This window comes from Bos grunniens, chromosome 19, assembly GCF_055505025.1.
Source record: "Bos grunniens cultivar Pamir isolate PY7600 chromosome 19, Bosgru_T2T1.0, whole genome shotgun sequence".
Taxonomy (NCBI): domain Eukaryota; kingdom Metazoa; phylum Chordata; class Mammalia; order Artiodactyla; family Bovidae; genus Bos; species Bos grunniens.
This window is the reverse complement of record NC_141183.1, coordinates 55,798,392-55,807,537: the sequence shown is the minus strand read 5'-3', so window position 1 is coordinate 55,807,537 and position 9,146 is coordinate 55,798,392.

The following is a 9,146-nucleotide window of genomic DNA, read 5'->3' as shown; positions in this document are numbered from 1 at the left end:
GAGACATCTGAAGAGAATCTTCGTTCTTATCAAAAAAAAGTCATTGCCATATTAATGTACTAATGTAGGACTTTTGTAAAATCAAAGTGATCTAACTGGAACTATTATTTTAACTTTTTATTTTATATTAGAGTATAACCAATTACCAATATTTAATAGTCTCAGGTGGACAGCAAAGGGACTCAGCAATACATATACATGTATCCATTCTCCCCTAAACTTCCCCACCCCACCCACTCAACCAGGATGTCACATAATGTTGAGCAGAGTTCCTTGTGCTATACAGTAAGTCCTTGTTGGTTATCCATTTTAAGTATAGCAGTGTATACATGTCCATCCCAAACTCTGTAACTAACCCTTCCGCCCATCCTTCTCCAATGGCAACCATAAGCATTGCCAAATCTAAGCCTGTGAGTCTGTATCTTAACTGGAACTAATTGAAAGCCGGGGATACTCGTTATTTTATCCCATAATAGGTGTGCTTTACTTTTCACAGATGTAAGTGTTGGACCATAAAGAAGGCTGAGCACTGAAGAATGGATGTTCTTGAACTGTGTTCTTGAACTGGAGAAGACTCTTAAAGAGTCCCTTGGACTACAAGGAGATCCAACCAGTCCATCCTAAAGGAAATCAATCCTGAATATTCATTGGAAGGACTGATGCTGAAGCTGAAGCTCCAATACTTCGGCCACCTGATGCGAAGAACTGACTCATTGGAAAAGACCCTGATGCTGGGAAAGATTGAAGGCAGGAGGAGAAGGTGATGACAGAGGATGAGATGGTTGGACGGCATCACTGATTCAATGGACATGGATTTGAGCAACTCTGGGAGACAGTGAAGGACAGGGAGGCCTGGTGTGCTGCAGTCCGTGGGGTCACAAAGAGTCAGACACAACCCAGTGACTGAACAACAAACAACAACTACTTTCAGATACAGGGGAAACTTCTATCAATACCAAGGGGTGATTCCACCACACAAATCCTGCAGATCCTCTTGCAGTCTTATCAGTGCAGACCTCAAAGGGGACAAATACAACATGCAAAAGCCCAGGTGGATGTCTGTGCTGATGCCCCCTGAGGTGTTCTTTTAGATCAATGATTCTCAAAGTACATTTCCCAGATCAGCAGCATCAGCAACACCAATGAACTTGCTAGAAGTATAAATTCTCAAGTCAGAGACTCACAGATGGAGCCCAGGAATCTGTTGCTGTTCAGTCTTTCAGTCGTGTCTGGCTCTTTGTGACCCCATGGACTGCAGCACGCCAGACTTCCCTGCCCTTCACTATCTCCCAGAGCTTGCTCAAATTCATGTCCATTGAGTCCATGATGCCATCCAACTATCTCATCTTCTGTCACCTCCTTCTCCTCTGGCCCTCAGTCTTTCCCAGCATCAGGGTCTTTTCCAGTGAGTCAGCTCTTCGCAGCAGGTGGTCAAACATGGAGATTCAGCATCAGCATCAGTCCTTCCAGTGAATATTCAGGGTTGATTTCCTTCAGTATTTACTGATTTGATCTCCTTGCAGTCCAAGGGACTCTCGAAAGGCTTCTCCAACACCACAGTTCAAAAGCATCAATTCTTCAGCACTCAGCCTTCTATATGGTCCAACTGTCACATCGATACATGATTACTGGAAAAACCATAGTTTTGGCTGTACAGATCTTTGTTAGCAAAGGGATGTCTCTGCTTTTTAATATGCTGTCTATTTGTCATAGTTTTTCTTCCAAAGAGTAAGCATCTTTTAATTTCATCGCTGCAGTCACTATCCAAGGTGATTTTGGAGCCCAAGAAAATAAAATCTGACACTGTTTCCATTTTTTTCCCCATCCATTTGCCAAGAAGTGATGGGACCAGATGTCATGATCTTTATTTTTTAAATGATGAGTTTTAAACCAGCTTTTTCACTCTCCTCTTTCACCTTCATCAAGAGGCTCTTTAGTTCCTCTTTGCTTTCTGCTATTAGGATTATCTCATCTGCATATCCGAGGTTACTGGTATTTCTCTCTGCAATCTTGATTCCAGCTTGTGCTTCATCCAACCCAACATTTCTCAGGATGTACTCTGCATATAAGTTAAATAAGCAGGGTGACAATATAGTCTTGATGTACTCCTTTCCCAATTTTGAACCAGTTTTTTGTCCCATGTCAGTTCTGTTATTTCTTGACCTGCATACAGGTTTCTCAAGAGGCAGGTAAGGTAGTTCTGCAGTCCCATCTCTTCAAGAATTTTCCACAATTTGTTGTGATCCACACAAAGGCTTTAGCATAGTCAATGAAGCAGATGTTTTTCTGGAATTCCCTTGCTTTTTCTATGGATGGATGTTGGCAATTTGATCTCTGGTTCCTCTGCCTTTTCTAAACCCAGCTTATAGATCTGGATGTTCCCCAGCTCACATACTGCTGAAGCCCAGCTTGAAAGATTTTGAGCATTACCTTGCTAGCATGTGAAATGAGTGCAATTGTGCAGTGGTTTGAATATTCTTTGACATTGTCCTTCTTTGGAATTGGAATGAAACTGACCTTTTCCAGTCCCGTGGCCATTGCTGAGTGTTCCAAATTTGCTGGCATATTGACTGCAGCATTTCAACAGAATCATCTTTTAGGATTTGCAATAGCTCATCTGGAATTCCATCATTTGTACTACCTTTGTAGTAATGCTTCCTAAGGCCCATTTGACTTCACTCTAGAATGTCTAGCTCTAGGTGAGTAACCATATCATCATGGGGGTCCAGTTGATTCAGACCTTTTTTGTATAGTTCTGTGTAATCTTACTTCTTAATAGCTTCTGCTTCCGTTAGGTCCATACTGTTTCTGTCTTTTATTGTGCCCATCTTTGCATGAAATGTTCCCTTGGTATCTCTAATTTTCTTGAAGAGATCTCTAGTCTTTCCCATTCTATTATTTTCCTCTGTTTCTTTGCATTATTCACTTAAGCAGGCTTTCTTATCTCTCCTTGCTACTCTTTGGTAATTTGCATTCAGATGGGTATATCTTTCCTTTTCTCCTTTGCCTTTAGCTTCTCTTCTTTTCTCAGCTATTTGGAAGGCCTCCTCAGTCAATCATTTTGCCTTTTTGCAATTGTCTTTCTTGGGGGATGGTTTTGATCACCACCTCTTGTACAATGTTGATGAAATAGGAATCCAAGTTCTTGTTCATGAAGCTGAAGGATGAACTTTAAGAACACACAAACACTCAACGTAACAAGCAAATAGGATTTATTAAAGAGAAGGAAAGTGCAAAACTCTCAGCACAGACACTGAGATGGGGTAAAGAGTCCCCCAAAGGTGGGACTTACAACAGTTTATATGTTTACCATTATTAATCGGTACATCTTTGATTGGCTCCTTTCCTTAAAACAGGTCATTTTTAACCAATCAGTTTAAAGGTCAACTTAATATCTCTATGGCTTCCCTTAATCCTCGGATTGAAGAAATGCCCCCTGGCCATTTTACAATGGAACAGAGGTATGGGCTAAAGATTAGTGATCACCAGTTGTTTTTCCCTCAGGCATATGGAACAGAAGTTAATCACAGGCTTTCCCTGGATCTGAGTGCTGATAATTTATCAGACCAAGGACACATTCCAGAAATTCAGGACAAGGGGTACAGCTTTAGGTTAATGGTGTGAGATGTTTACTGAAAACAAGACTGAGGTCTCAGAGTCCTACACGGATGGCCTAGCAATTTCTACCTCATTACAGACCTCTGTCCATGGTTCTTCAGGCACTTAGTCTATCAGATCTAATCTCTTCAATCTATCCCACTGTATAATCGTAAGGGATTGAATTAGGTGATACCTGAATAGCCTTTCAACAGTACATGAACCATGAACTTCCAGATGTTCAAGCTGCATTTAGAAAAGGCAGAGGAACCAGAGATCAAATTGCCAATATCTGTTGGATCATTGAAAAAGAGAGCTCCAGAAAAATATCTACTTTTGCTTTATTGACTATGCCAAAGCCTTTGACTATGTGGATCACAACAAACTGGAAAATTCTTAAAGAGGAATATCAGACCACCTGACCTGCCTCTTGAGAAACCTGTATGCAGGTCAGAAAGCAACGGTTAGAACTGGACATGAAACAACAGAGTGGTTCCAAGTAGGAAAAGGAGTACATCAAGGCTGTATATTGTCACCCTGCTTATTTAACTTCTATGCAGAATATATCATGAGAAACGCTGGGTTAGAGGAAGCACAAGCTGGAATCAAGACTGCCAGGAGAAATATCAATAACCTCAGCTATGCAGATGACACCACCCTTAGGCAGAAAGTGAAGAAGAACTAAAGAGCCTCTTGATGAAAGTTAAAGAGGAGAGTGAAAAAGTTGGCCTAAAGCTCAACATTCAGAAAACTAAGATCATGGCATCTGGTCCCATCACTGCATGGCAAATAGATGGGGAAACAGTGACAGACTTTATTTTGGGGGGCTCCAAAATCACTGCAGATGGTGACTGCAGCCACGAAATTAAAAGATGCCTACTCCTTGGAAGAAAAGTTAGGACCAACTTAGACAGCATATTAAAAAGCAGAGACATTACTTTGTCAACAAAGGTCCATCTAGTCAAAGCTATGGTTTTTCCAGTGGTCATGTATGGATGTGAGAGTTGGACCATAGAGAATGCTGAGTGCCAAAGAATTGATGCTTTTGAACTGTGGTGTTGGAGAAGACTCTTGAGAGTCCCTTGGGCTGCAAGGAGATCCAACCAGTCCATCCTAAAGGAGATCAGTCCTGGGTATTCATTGGAGGGACTGATGCTGAAGCTGAACCTCCAATACTTTGGCCACCTGATGCAAAGAACTGACTCATTGCAAAAGACTCTGATGCTGGGAAAGATTGAAGACAGGAAGGGAAGGGGATGACAGAGGATGAGATGGTCGGATGGCATCACCAACTCAATGGACATGAATATGAGTAAACTCCAGGAGCTGATACGGACAGGGAAGCCTGACATGCTGCAGTCCATGGGGTCACAAAGAGTCAGACACGACTGAGTGACTGAACTGACTGACTGAATGGTCTAGCGGTTTTTCCTACTTTCTTCAACTTAAGTCTGAATTTGGCAATAAGGAGTTCATTATCTGAGCCACAGTCACCTCCAGATATTGTTTTTGCTGACCGTATAGAGCTTTGCTCTCCCCTTACTTTCTTTATAGTAGTTTTATCCTTAGCTAATACTTTGTGTATTATCTGTATCCTCTGCTAGAGTGTAGGATCCATGAAAGCAGGGGTTTGGGGTTTGTTTGTTTGTTTCCATTGTGTCCCCAGCATGAGAACAATGCCTGGCACATAACAGGAACTCAAAAAATGCTCACAGAATAAGTCACCTGTCCATGAGGCCACTGTAGCAACAGGAGCATTGTTTCAAGGGGGGTGGTGGGCCAGGGTTCCAGGTGAGGACGCACTAGTGAACCAGAGCCGTACCTGGGGGAGAGTGGGGACAGGACAGGTCATACGGAGGTGACACAGCACAACCCTGTGACACCCTCCTGGGTGCAAGTTCTCTCTGTGTCCACTGTTCTTATTGGTAGGCAATAGGTTTCATTCAGCCTCCTTAACCTTCCCAGAGTTCCAAAGGGCAGATTCAAACAGTTGCTAATCAGGGAAGGGAAGGAATACAGAAACAGAGGAGGAGCAGTCAATAAATAACAGTACAGCCTCGGGGCAGGGTCCTGATTCCTCCTGATGAATACACATAACAGTATCTTTGAGTTCTTCTGCTCAAACAAAGGTCTCTACCAAGGTGGAGGACAGTAACTTCTCGATACCTCACCATCAACCAATCAGAAGAAAGTCACACGGCCTGCAGCGCTTACCCCAAAATTTGCCTATAAGAAAACCTTCTCCCAAACCATCAAGGACGTCAAGGTTTTCAAGCACAAGCCACCCATTCTCCTTTCTTGACACTGCCATAAACCTTCTCTGCTCCAGACTCTGACGTTCCCATTTATTTGGCTTCACTGTAGCAGGCAAGAGCAAAATCTGACTCTGAGTTGGATCTGTCTCTCTGAGTTTTTTCTCATTGCTTTTGTTATTACAATCACACATGATGGCCTGCCCCAGGAAATGTGCCCCTCTGTCTGAATGATAAACTAAAGTGACTTTGTTTATCTCAGAGACAGACCATCTGACCCTGCCCACCCGTGAAATAGCTACAGAAAAGAATAAATTGACATATCCCCTCCCTGACGCTGGTCAAGCCAGGAGATGTTTTGTAATATTAACTGCCATTTTACTTTACGTTCTCGTCTTCCTTTTTGTTCTATAAAAGAAACTGGCATCCAGACCCCAATAAAATGGTTCCTGGGGGACCACTAGCCCTCCCCCTTCTTGGTCTGCCAGCTTCCCAAATACAGTTGTATTTCTTGCCTCAACACTTCACCTCATGATTTACTGGCCTGTTGTGCAGGGAGCAGAGCAAGCTTGGGCTCGGTAACATCACTGTGCATCAGGCACGTGTACTTGTGTTCAGTAACAGAGGAGCAGCTGTCCTACATGGAGCAGCTGAAGATGAACCATGACCTGGCAGGCAGACCCATGTGTCAGGGGAAGCACACGGACTGCAACCGCCCACCCTGGCCAGGCACCAGAGTAACCACTGCGAGAGCTGTTTTATGACAGGAGGTCCTGGTAAGGAACACGGAACTAATAGGCCACCACCTATGGGAAGAGTTTGGGAAAGATCAAAAGGAGACACCACGTGTCCGACCACCTCCCAGAATCCTCCTCGCTGGCATCCATGTTGGCTGAGCAATGCGTGCACCACCAGGGAGGGCCTTGAGTCAGAATGATTGGTCAGATACAACCCAAAAACTAATCCCATCACCGTAAAAGCCAAGACTGCGAGCCACATGGGAGAGCTGTTCTCCTGGGTTCCCTTACCCTACTGCTCTCCACCCGGGTGCCTTTCCCAATAAAATCTCTTGCCTTGTCAGCACATGTGTCTCCTCAGACAATTCATTTCCAAGTGTTGGATAAGAGCCCACTTTCGGGCCCTGGAAGGAGTCCCCTTTTCCTGCAACACTTGGGCTACAACAGAATTAGCAAGTTAGTGCAATTTTTCATTAAATATTGGTGCTTTTTACAAAGTGTAGTGGCAGGGGAATTCCCTGGTGGTGCGGTGGGTAAGAACCTGCCTGCCAATGTAGGGGCACAAGTGAGATCTCTAAACCAAGGAGATTCTGCATGCCAAGGAGCAACTAAGCCCGTGTGCCGCAGCTCCTGAGCCTGTGCTCCACAAGCCGCAACTATTAAGCTCCGTAACAAGAGAAGCCCCCGCAACGCGAAGCTCATGCACTGCAACGAAGAGCAGCCACCACTCACAGCAACTAGAGAAAGCCTATGCAAGGCAATGAAGACACAGCACAGTCAAAAATAAAAAAAAATTTTTTTAAGAAAGAAATGTAATGGCATAATTGGCAGCATACATGCATGCTGAGTCGCTTCAGTCGTGTCCAACTCTGCAACCCCATGGACTGTAGCCTGCCAGGTTCCTCTGTCCATGGGATTCTCCAGGCAAGAAGATGGAGTGGGTTGCCATGCAGCAGAGGGAAAAGGGAAAGATTAAAAACACACAAGAGAAAAGATGACTGTGGAATAGAATTCCAACCTCTACTTTTCCATTTCTCTGAGTCTCCATCTTGCCATAAAATTAGGAATCATCACTTCTATTACCCTTTCTTTTCCTCATGGTAGAAACTACTATTTCCTAAAAGTGTTCAAGAGTGCCCAATACCACCGTAGTTTCTGATAGTTGGCTACCTTTCAGAAAGATGACAAAGGTCACTGCGTGCCACTGTTGCAATCTGCTAAGCAAATCTGACGAGGCGTATTAAACAGCTAGGCGTAAAGAATCATGAGTCATTATGAATCATTTAGGGTTAGAAATACAAAACAGAAACCACTCCACCTAACAGGTGGGGCTCCTATTTAATAGACCAAAGGGCTGCTCACAGAATAGCACAAAATTGTGCAGCAACCCACAACAGGAAAATAAATGCAGCTTTTTTGTTTACACTTCATAGAATTGTGTTGCAATGACGTCACTGGAATCTATTTCCGACTAAAGATAGTTGGCACTTCCTACACCATTAGAAAATTTAGACTTACAGGTTTTAAAACTTACAGTTTTCCAAAAAGGGAACACAGCACAGATTGCATTCAGCCTTTTCTAAGTGTTGTATAAAGAGATGCCATTTCTTACAGATAAGCAATGACTGTTTTATAAAGTGGGAATAAATTTTTGAGCTTTTTTTTTTTTAAAGTAGTTTCTGTTAAAAAAAAAAAAAAACAACATTGATTTTGGCATGGCATTTTAAGAAATTAGTTTTTGTGCTCTAAATAGGTGACACGATTCTTTTTATAACTTCAAGGGTTATTGTATCTGATACTCCCAGTGGCATCAGAGGGTGATTGATAATCTAACATTATTCATGGATATTGGTATTAAAAGTCAAATGCCATTTGTATGTGTATCTGGATCTTTTACACAAAGATGAATGTAAAGTTGCAAACTGAGTAATTATAAATATATATAAACGTTCCCTTATACTCAAAACAACAACAATATTTTCATAGAACAATACTAAATTATTACAGGTGTTGGCAAGCTGAAACCAGTGTGTAAGTGAAACAGGAAGGAAGGGGGCATGGCCTAACCTTTAAAAGAATGACATAGCCATTGAGTATGTGCTGAAAACTGGTTAGAACCAACTAGGTTCTGGTTGGCAGAATATATCACTTTCAGTGGCCCTGGGCCTCATCATGTGTTCATCATCATATATTAGCATGTGTTAAGTGATACACTCATCAGCACCTTGTCAGTTTCGAGGCCAACCATCAAAGACCAAAAAGTGGGTGGTGGCCTAATTCCTGCAAATATCCACCCGTTCCTCAAAACAGTTGGAATAACACTCCCACTTATTAGCCTATGAAATTACCCACCCCATAAAAACCCATGCCATACTTTGAGGCTCTCTCTCACCTTCTTAGATGGCCCACACACTGTGGTGTCTTTTTCTCTCTAAATAAATCCACTTCTGACCAATCACTTTGTCTCTCACTGAATTCTTTCTGTGATGAGACATCAAGAACCTCAGATTCATTAAGCCCCGAGACCAGGTGTGATCTCGGTTAAAAGATTATGGGTTCA